This window comes from Lathyrus oleraceus, chromosome 1 (assembly GCF_024323335.1).
Source record: "Lathyrus oleraceus cultivar Zhongwan6 chromosome 1, CAAS_Psat_ZW6_1.0, whole genome shotgun sequence".
Taxonomy (NCBI): domain Eukaryota; kingdom Viridiplantae; phylum Streptophyta; class Magnoliopsida; order Fabales; family Fabaceae; genus Lathyrus; species Lathyrus oleraceus.
Genome location: NC_066579.1, coordinates 262,013,058 through 262,024,511, shown reverse-complemented (window position 1 = coordinate 262,024,511; position 11,454 = coordinate 262,013,058). Strand labels below are relative to the sequence as shown.

General features: G+C 38.4%; 1 pseudogene; it reads right to left on the bottom strand.

Annotated features, from left to right (window-relative positions):
- Nucleotides 1–866: 866 nt before the first annotated feature.
- Nucleotides 867–6,033, bottom strand: LOC127102462 (protein BASIC PENTACYSTEINE6-like; annotated as a pseudogene).
- Nucleotides 6,034–11,454: the final 5,421 nt, after the last annotated feature.

The window sequence follows — 11,454 nt, the reverse complement described above, 5'->3', positions numbered from 1 at the left end:
TTTTATATCCAACAAACTAGGGTTTTGGGTTGGCGTATTGTAGATTGAAACAGGTATCTGCCAACTCCTTTCGGTGCTCAGAATTTGGTCTGCTCTATTTGATGCTAGATTCAGAAATGGTAAAACAGACCTGCACTTTTCTTCCTCTGCTTTGTCTCAATTCCATTTTGGGATATTTCTTGAAATTTACTGCCTTTGCTAATTATCTGTATTTTTCACTGCAGTGAAAATTAGCAACAGTACATGGGCGGTTTCGGTTTTCGCACGGCCTTGTTGGTGCGACTTCATTGTGAATTTGTTACAGGTTGGTTCAAGTTCAATGATCTTGTGCAAATGCAAGTTTTGCAAGCTGAGTATTACGACACCGAGGAGGGATTGGTTTTGTGAAAAGGCAGGAATCACATAATGCCTTGTTACTTGCATCACCTTTGGAGAGCAGTTGAATGATGAAGGAATCTGAATCGAAACGAGCATCAACAACAGTTACGGTGAAGCCCAACAGAAAAAAACATCAAAGCTAACTTCATCATTGCCTTCTTGTTTATCAACACCCTTATTACTATTCTGTTTCTCTTGCTTTCTATTTTTCTATTATGATTCGTGTCTTTGATTTGCAGGGTCTGATTCCTCAAAACGAACTATAGGGCATGTTTGTTTAGCTTGTGGACTTTTGACTTGGACGGTAATGCAGGCTGGACTGTTGAAGATGTTCCTTATGGTAACAGAGTTGCTTTTGCTGGTTTTGCATCTGTCATAGTTCTTTAATGCCGTCAATTGTTGTTCTGCAGGTTCACAATCATATTCGCGGGCGACTCAGTTGAAAAAGACAATGATATGCTGACCGTCTTAGTGCTCCTCTCAAAGAAAAACATCATGTGATCTACTTCATTGTGATATATCGATTTGTACCATGCTTGGCCCAATGGTCTTTAAGGTCAACTGGGTGTGAGAGATCATGTCCTTCAGCTGCAAGCCAGCTAAACAGCTTATTAAAAGCACTTCCACTCATTTTCCTACCGCCTACTCGTGCATGCCTTATGTTGGGCACTGCTGGAAGTGGATACACCGATAAAGTGGTTGTACAATAAGCAGATTACCAACCTCCATTACCCCATTTGTAGCATTGTCTGAGAACGCCAGTACAAGAGCACACTGGTGCTGGCATGGTTGAATCGTCGTATGCAACTTGATTCAGTGCCAAGTCTTGGGGTTACCAATCAGCCTTTGAGACCACTAACTGCTTGTTAAGTTCATCACTTTCGTTTATAATTTCCTGACTACTCTTCCATTCAAGTGCTTTGTTGTTGGCAATCATTGTCTTGTTTAAATTTTCACCCTCCTTCTTGACCTTTCTAGTAGTTTATGGAGTCTTCTTGTTGGGTGAAACAGACTTACTTTCCTTTGGTCATTTGGCCCGCCTAGGTGGTTTCCCAACCTCTGAAGGAATAGGTGATTCTGGGAAGGCATTGGATGTGGGCAATTCACGCGTGTCGTATGAAGAATCCCCCATAGTAGGCAAATGATTTACCTGTTGCGGAAGATGATGTATATACTTAACTCCCCGTGAAATTTGACATCCTGGAGGGCATGATGACATACTGCCATTAGCCAAAGTGTTTTCTCGAAACTGAAGGGTTGCTGTGGACTTTGATATTGTAATGTATGGACTTGTCGGTAATGACTAATAGTGTTAAGGTGTGTATGGTGACTGATAATGCGAAAGGAAATGTATTGGATTTGTGGTAATTTGGTATGTAGTATGAAATTATAATGGAATGTTTGAAATTGTGCTTGAAATTGGGCTTTGATTGTTCATTAGGATTGTACTTGTAGGATTTATGTAATATGATGAACTTGTAAGAAAATGTTGTGAAATGTATTTTGGAACATGACTTTGTAATTTATGGAAATGTTGTAATGCTTGTGTAACATCATGGTTTTGTGATTTATGCGCTTTGAGCGCAAATGTAATTTGGAATTGGAATGAAATTGGCAAATGCAATGGTTATCTAGTGTCGGAAACTTATGACATTTACATAAAAAAATGGTTGTAACAAACTTGGTTTGAATGAAATGAATTTGTGGTTATAGAAATGGATATGGATTTTAGAAATAATCTAAGACTCATCTAAATGTCAATTTAAAATAAAAAAAACCAATAAAACCAATTAAAATCAAATTAATCTATAATATGTTAAAATTACTTTGATATCAATTCTAACATTTATTTGAAAATTAAAATCAATTAGAGTTTGAATCATTAGTAAAAACAAAATTAAGATTAAATTGAAATTTGGAATTAGACTTAATTTGAAATTAAAATCAAATTGAAAATTAAAAAGTCAAATAATTAGAATCCATTTTATAATCAAAAGCACCATGATCAAAAAACCTAGATAATGACCAATGTTTATCAAAATCGAGACAATATGGATTTGGGAAAGGACGGTTGACTTTGGTCAACTAATTGACCAGAAAGTCAACGATTGACCTCAGACGTGAATTAGTGTTTATACTAAAATGAATGCATGATGCATAGTGGATGAATGCAGATGGATCTAAATTCGGGGTTTGACAGTTGCCCCTATTTAAGTATCTTCAACTAGAGAATATGAAGCAGGACACTCTTCATATGATCATAGTGGGAGATAGTTAAATACTAAGAAGACCCGGATTTTGATCCTGAATTCCTATGACATGATATGATATGATATGTGTCGATGCAAGATTTTCTTCTTCTTTTTTTTTTGAAATTTTTATCTGCTAGGGATATGGTGAACCCTTAACAGGAGATGCTACTAGGCAGACCAACCTGTGGGGAATGCGGATGGTCCATAGGGAGACAGACAAATGGTAAGAACAAACTTGCTGGGGAAAACAAATTCTGCTGGAGAATCAGACACACACTGGGGAGTACTCAAAGTGAAATTTGATAAACGATACTTAGAATACAAGAGATTTCGGTAGTAAGTTCACATATGACTTACTAAACCCGAATAAGGAAAAAAAATGCTACAACAGGTTCATATATGACCTGGCAATACTGGAATAAAACACAACAACAAGTTCATATATGACCTGACAATGCTGGGGAATATCAAGAAGTTCTGACAGCAGGTTTAGATATGACCTAACAAACTCTGAAAAATTCAAGAAGAGTGTATCAACAGGTTCATATATGACCTGGTAATGCTGGAATGAAAGCTCAACATCAGGTTCATATATGACCTGACAACACTGAAACAATCATAGAGAAAGACTCTTCAGAACAGGTTCATATATGACCTGACACTGGAATAAAGCTCAACAACAGGTTCATATATGACCTGAATAAGGCTCAACAACAGGTTCATATATGACCTGACAATGGAATAAAGTTCAACAACAGGTTCATATATGACCTGAATAGCACTGAAGGGGCAGCGCCCCTGCTCGAAAATTTTAATGAACAATTCATTCAAAATCGACGTCATTTTTCGCATCAACACTTGATACTTTAAAACACTGATTTAGCCGAAAGGGTGAATTTTGCCTTGCGTTATCTGGTTAACCAAATGCATTAACCGGTTAACATTGTTTGAAATCTGTTCAAAAATTATTTTCTGCCTTGCGTTAACCGGTTAACCAAATGTGTTAACCGGTTAACACTGTTTGAAAATCTCTTGGAAAACTGTTTTCCGTCTTGCGTTAACCGGTTAACCAAATGCGTTAACCGGTTAACACTGTTTGAAAAATTTAAAAAATTTATTTCGTATTGCGTTAACCGGTTAACCATATTCGTTAACCGGTTAACACTGTTCGGAAAAGTGTTTAGAAAGCACAACTCTTGTGCAGTTACAACCATAATCGCATAACTCTCTGACAACACAACCCTTATGCCGTCACTAACCCTGATGCACCAATTTCAGACCGTCAAACACATCTCGATTGTTGATTCAGTATGATTGATCAACACGTCATTGCTTCACCATACTAATGTCGGATCAAGAAGCAAATGACCATTGATCGCTCAAAGGAAAATAACCATTGAGTGTTTGAATGAACGAAACGAGAACACTGTATCATATATAATGTATTTTGCATCAAGATTACATATATCATATATATATAACTTGATCGATCTCAATTTAATCTTTGATTCATTCTGTCTTTAATCATATTAATACAGAACAAAAACAGTTATCAGATTCATGGTTTCGTAAGTGGCTCTGATACCACTGAAGGAGAATTGCCATCCAAGGCGCATCGGAATTTAAAAATTTCTCAATTTAGTGATCCTTACGAATGGGCATGATCAGTGATAGAATCATTACCTCTTGTGGCGATCACGAACGTTGAACGATGACAACGTCTCTACTCAGTCCACATGAACGGGTTCCTTCAATCTCAGTGCTAGCTGGTACGAATGAAGGCTTTGAGTGAGAGAGAGGGAAACGAAACTCCAAGTCTTCACTTGAGTTTTAGTCTGAGTGACAATGCTTCTACCCAAGGATTCTATTTATAGAACCATTTGTGTGGGCTTCAAGCTAAAAGCCCACTTAAGTGTATTTTGGCCCATATCTCATAATATGCCAAAATCACTTAAGTATTTGGTACCTTACCATATTTCGTCTTCCACTTAAGTGCACCGTACCTTACGGTGTTCCTTAGTTACTCTATTTCTCATCAATCCGTCCTTTGTGTGTGACCCTGTAGGTTTTCGCGGCGTTGGCAATTATATTAAATCACACATTTAACATAATAAACAGTGAGCGGTATCTAGCAACACATCACTGCTACCCAAGACACGAAAATGTCATGTGATCTGACAAAACCTCATGTGATAATAATTATGTGTATAATTACCCTTTTGTCCTTATGTCTATATTAAACACAAGGTATAGACCGTGTCATCCTTGTCCAGTTCAATATTGGGCCCATAGACATTTATCCTGTTACGCAGGATGGGCAAATTCCATCTAGGACACTCATGTCCCTCAGCATGCTTCGTGGAGTACCCATCAACTGTCTTTATGGTTATCCAGTTACGGACAACGTTGGATCAGCAATAAAGCACTCGACTCTACATCTAGGGTCCACAGTGGTTTCAGGTCGAAGAATGGTATACACCATTATCACCATGAGAATAACTTATGACACTTTGCATAACTTTCTATATAGTATTCTCATAGCGGGTCAATCCGGTATAAATATTACTCTTAATATTCATACCTATGTTTAAGACTTGATAACTCTTTATCCATGATCCATGAGATGTGATCATCAGTCTACAAACATAATAGTCTCAATGCTTTAATGTTATCCCACTTCACAATAAAGCTCGACTACGGATACTTTAAGAATAGTGTCCTTATGTTTAATGTGGTCTCATGATCAAGTCACACTTGATGCATTAAACGGACTAACTATTCTAGGGACTTTATTAAACAAACGTAATAAAGAAAAAGCCTTTTATTATTAATAAATAATTCGATACAAGTACCAAAAGTATTGGCCTCTAGGGCTTACACCAACAACTAATACATTGGACAAAGCGCCCTCCTTACGATCCACTGAAATGTGAAGCGCCAAATTGTGATTCATGCCTTCCTCAGGAAGTTCTTCATCACATAAGCTCAGGTTGTTATAGGGAGTAATGTTAGCAACAATATGGTCAAACTGATCCACAGTCACATCCTGTTCTACACAAGTTTGTTCCAATACTCTGTACAATGCTTCTCTGTGTGCCTCAGAATTCATCAATAATGATAACATTGAAATCTTTGACGGCGTTTGGAGAAACTCCTCCATAACATTGAATTCTCTTATCTTAATCAATCGTAACACCTCATCATCATCATTAGTCTTCAACTTGTTGGACTCACCAGACTGACACGTTGGAGCACTATCTAGAACAACTGCAGGAACATCTTCCACAATCTTAGGAAAAACTTGACGGAACACACTGCCACTACGGGTCACCTTCACTACATCTGCGATACTTACCACAGAATCTACAACTGGGAGAGGAACCTCTTGACCCTTTTCACTCATTATGGAATTATACTGATATGGAACAACTTTATCGGATGCATAGGGGATTGGGTCTACCAACCGTATAACCAATGGTGATACCGTTCTATTGACATTATTGTTGTTGCTGCTATCAAATTGAATAACTACCCGCTTAGAGGTCTTGAACACTGGCACGATGACATTCACATCATCACCCATATCCCTTGATTGTTGAATTTGAATGACATTCTCATCCATCAACTTTTGAATATCTCTCTTGACAATTATACACCTACGAGGGTTCACACAGCAAATCACACAATTGTCATGGTCATGTTCGCAAACACTAATCAAAAATAGAGTTCTATGCATCTCCATCAAAGACCTGCGGATGCGACATACATCAAAAACTCTAAAATTCCCTAGACAACCGTCCACCATGTTGACAGAAGTGTTACCATGAGCAGGAAACAGGTTGACTTTTACATTCGGCACTCTGTCTTCAAAGGACATCATACCAATCTTCACAAGCTTCTGAACTTCATACTTCAGTGGGTAGCAATTCTCTATATCATGACTAGGGGATCCCGGGTGAAAAGCACAATGAAGATCAGGCTTGAACTACAACGGTAGTGGCTCGGGAATTCGTGGAGGATTCCTTGGCTGGACTAGATTCTTGAGTACCAAGGAAGGATACAACTCGGCGTACGTCACATGAATAGGGTCAAAAGGGACCTTTTTCCTCTCAAAACTTTGTTGATGATGATTGTTGTTGTTGTAATTGGTTCATTATTGCGGTTGTTATTGTTATTGTTGTTGAATTGGAACTGATTGATTAGTTGAATTATTGGAAAAAACTGGAATCACTGAAGATACCTGGTGTTGATGCTGATGGGATTGAGAACTTTTCCTTACATGAGGCCTCCTCTGCCTCCCAACTGATATTGCGTTAGTTTCTCCAACCATACTTTTTGATGGTTGACGCTTCATATTTAGATAAACGACATTCACAGACTCCTTCCTCTAATCTCATCCCCATGTTTACCATCTCGGTAAAATCATTGGGGGCACTTGCAATCACACACTCATAATTAAATAAACTCAGCATCTTCAGGAAAATCTTGGTCATCTCCTTATCTTCCAAAGGTGGACTAATCTGAGCAGCTAACTCCCTCTATCTTTGAGCATATTCTTGAAATGTCTCCTTGTCCTTATGAGACATAGACCTCAACTAATCTCAATCTGGCGACATATCCATACTATACTTATACTGTTTGACAAAGGCCTCACCTAAGTTGTTGAAAGTATGGATGCTAGCATTGTCCAGGCCCATGTACAATCTCAGGGAAGCTCCATTCAGACTATCCTGGAAGTAGTGAATCAGCAGCTGACCATAATCAGTTTGAGTAGACATCTTCCTGTTATACATAACAAGATGGCTCAATGGACAAGTATTCCCTTTGTATTTTTCAAAGTCTGGAACCTTGAACTTCACCAGAATATTAACATTAGGAACTAAACACAACTCAGTAGCACTCTTCCCAAACAAATCCTTTCCTCTTAGAGTCTTCAATTCCTTGCGCAACTCAAGGAACTAGTCCTTAATTTCATCCATTTTCTCATAAACATTTGGACCTTCAGACGACTCAGAGTGGTAAATAGTTTCCTTAACATGAGGCAGAGTATGAATAATAGGAGGAGGCACTAACATGACCGGGCTAGATGCCGACAGAGAAACATAAGTGGGTGCATACCCTTCAGGCACAAAATTAGGTGGCATTCCCCACGGGAATCCAGCTGGCATGGCAGGAACCGACTGGCTAGCTGCCACAAGAACAATTGATAAAGTAATCTCTGATATGACAGTCCTCTGAGGAGGAGGAGGAGTTGCAGGAGGTGGGGTCTGCTAGTTCTAAGCAGCTATCACAGACTCCATCAGGGTTGTGAGTCTGGCGATCTCACCCTTTAGCTCTCTATTCTCTTGCTCGAGGTGTTCCATTCTTTTCAAACGATTAGCTCGGGTGTTGTAAGGATGGGTTAGCTTAGCTGATACACAAAAGAAGAACTGATAAGACACCTGGCGGAAGAAACCTGTTATGCAAATGATGCATGAAATGCAATGTTTTTTATTTTAATTTCAAGAAACACATGAAGTCTTTCTTGCAAATATTCTTAATTAGCAATAACAATTCAATTGACCATAAAAATCTCTTTTTTTTCATAAAAAATATTGGTAGGATTACACTGAGTACAATTTCAGAAACGAAAGTACAAATATAAGAGAAAAGGAAACTATCATTCTAAGGATCCCTAACAACTACATCAGATGATCTGGCTATGGGGGCATACTTCCTTCGGATGCGTCGGATCTTGGACTCAAAGGATGTCTTCATCTGAGCCTTCTCAAGAACAAACTGGTCAACAATCTTCTTCCAAGCACCGGAAGGCTGAGGCATACTAGAGGAAAATAAACCCTCTGGTTCTCCCTGTCTCTTCACTGCACGGTCTTCAAGAATCTCAATAAGTGCATCCTTGTCTTTCGACTCAAGTTGTAACTCCTCATGCTTTCGGCTTAAAGCATGGAACCGTTCTTCCCACAAGTCTCTCTCTTGCTTCATCTTGGCAAGTTTATCTTCCAACTCCTCTACATCTTGGTTAGGGAGAGTTGATGGCTCAGACATAACCACATACATATTTCTTTCACAAGCGTATGGCATCTTCAGCTCCAAAGCTCTCTTCTCCACCTAAATAGTGTAAGCTTCCAAAGTTACATAGTTGCGTGGACCAAGCTCGGATCTTCCTTTGCTATGGACATTGCACCAAGCACACACCATTCTACTCTTAAAAAGTTGGGATCTTTACCCTCTTGATAGAATAGACCCTCTAACTGAGTGTTGTTAGGTTTATCTCTCAAGGGGAACCCAAGTTGACGATGAGCCAATGTTGGGTTTTAGTTGATTCCTCCTTGCGTACCAATGGGAGGCACGTTAGAGAATTCACCACAACTACCAATAATGTCCAAGCTACTCAATTTAGAATCATACCAAATAATATCATCGTTAGTGAGAGACATAAGTCTCTGGGACCACTGTAGACATTGTCGGTTCTCCATGAAAGCAAGCGTCTGAGGCAAGTGCGAAATAAACCACTTGTACAGGAGAGGAACACAACTTAAAATAGTCCCACCACCTTTAGAATTACTCAAATGCAAAGATAAATACATGTCACCCAACAGAGTCAGAACAAGATTCCCAATCAAGAAAGTTCTAATGGTGTTAACATCAACAAAACTGTCAATATTAGGGAACAACATCAAGCCATAAATGAGCAATACCAAGATAGCCTCAAAAGAATCCATGCTACTGGCTTGAGCAAAAACAGTAGCTCTACCAATGAGAAATTCATAAGTCAACCCAAGAATTCCTCGTTTCTTTACCAAATAAGCATCAATCTCAGATTTTTTTCAGATGAAGAGCTTCATCTATGACATGAGATCCCGGGATCTCCTCTAATCCACTGAAGGGTACCTTATCAGATACGGGTATACCTAAGAGATGGGCATACTCCTCTAATGTGGGCACGAGCTGATAATCCGGAAAAGTGAAGCACCGGTAAAAAGGGTCATCAAATTGAACCAAAACACTCAGAAGTCCTTCAACCTCGTCAGTAGATAACACAAACAAGAGCTTCCCATTATGTTGCTTGAAGTCCATGGGATCTAGTACAAAGGATGACGACTTCCTTAGCTCTTTTAAATCAGGACATCAAAAACTGTAATTCTTAGTGTTCCTTCGTCCATAATCCATGGTTTGAAAATATTTTCAAACAAGACCGTAGTTCTATGAAATTTATTTTCTATGATGAATGTCATGATGCGCATGTATGCATGAATGTAACAATCATACACAAGGGGTCACACTCAAGGCAAACACAAATAAATGTCAAGGGATGGATCAATTCATCATCAAGATCAATCATCCATTTTGGTGGATTATGTTTTTCACCTTATCAACATCCAAGTTCCATTGATATTGACAAGACTTGATCAGATCAACCAAGAATCAAAGGGTTTATTGTGAGTCATGAGCATGAAGTCGGGTTAAGAACCATCCCAAAGGAGTGTACTAAGGATAAAGACCTATAGATCATGTTATACAAAAGTTCCCAGAGTCTGAATCTCATATATCAGATACTACAGGTTAGGATGACTGACTCATCAATCCATAGTATTCTCAAGAGAAACCCGTCTAAGTGTAGTATCGCATAACAACTGTGATCAAGTCTACACTTGAATAGTCTCTGCACTACGTCCTAAATAGGCCAAGTTGGGTTAAATATTCTACGGTCCTCAACTTCTCGGACCTCCAAATTAGAGAAAGTAAAGCCTATCCATAAATTACTTGTGTGACATCAGTAGCTCTAAATAGGTCTCCACTGAGTGGGGGATCTCATGCCAACTCTTTCAGGACTACTCCTTTAAAGTCAACATGACTATACCACCCTCCTATCTTAGATTGAACTCAAGTTCGGGTTAGAACTTATCTCACCACACAGAGATCACCAAGCATAACAGACAAAATATCATACAATAAAATATACAAACAAAGAATCAAATATACAAATATATACACACAAAAAGTAGGCTAAACCCACTGAGGACTACTCCCCAGCAGAGTCGCCACTTAATTTCGGTAGCGGTAAATTCATGACCATCAAGTGATGGATAAACTTGACGTCAATAAAACCAGAATCGCCACCACGCTTTTATTGTTTCCAAAGGAAAAGGGCAAAAGTACGAACAAAACCCAAAGATAAGAAGTTTTCAAATCAAAACTAATAAAATGCCAGAGAATACAAGTAAGGGGGTTGGTTACACAGAGGGAATGTGCTAGCACCCAAAGTGTCCTAGGTACTCCTAGGGAGCCCTTTTTGTGTGCAAGTGATTTGGTCTAAATGATGTTTGATAAAAAAAAGAATAATCGGATGAGAAAAGAATTCATTTAATTATTTTTTTTGACAAGACCTACGGTCTTGTGCATACATACCAACATAAAAATAAGGGATCAAAACCTCATAGTTCGCGGTAAAAATTTAAAATAAGTTGGTGAGTTGATTTTTAACAAAAATTTAAGAAGAGGGCACAAAAGGCCAAAGTTTTGAATGGGGTTGTTAGTTCTTTTTGTATCTTTTGAAATTCAAGTCAATATTGTTAAGTTCATTTATAAGTTTGATTAAGAAAAATATTTTTAAAATTCATTGGCATAAGGCCAATGTTTCTAATCATTAAAATAATGTCTAAGTTGAAAATCACAAACAACGAAGGTTTTGAAAAGAGGGAGAGATTTTTAAAATTAAGAAGTGGGAGGAGATGAAGGGACTATCCTAGACAAGAATTTAAAAGTTGAGGGTTGAAAAGGTCTAACCAATGGGATGCAATCCAACAGACAAAAATGTCATATA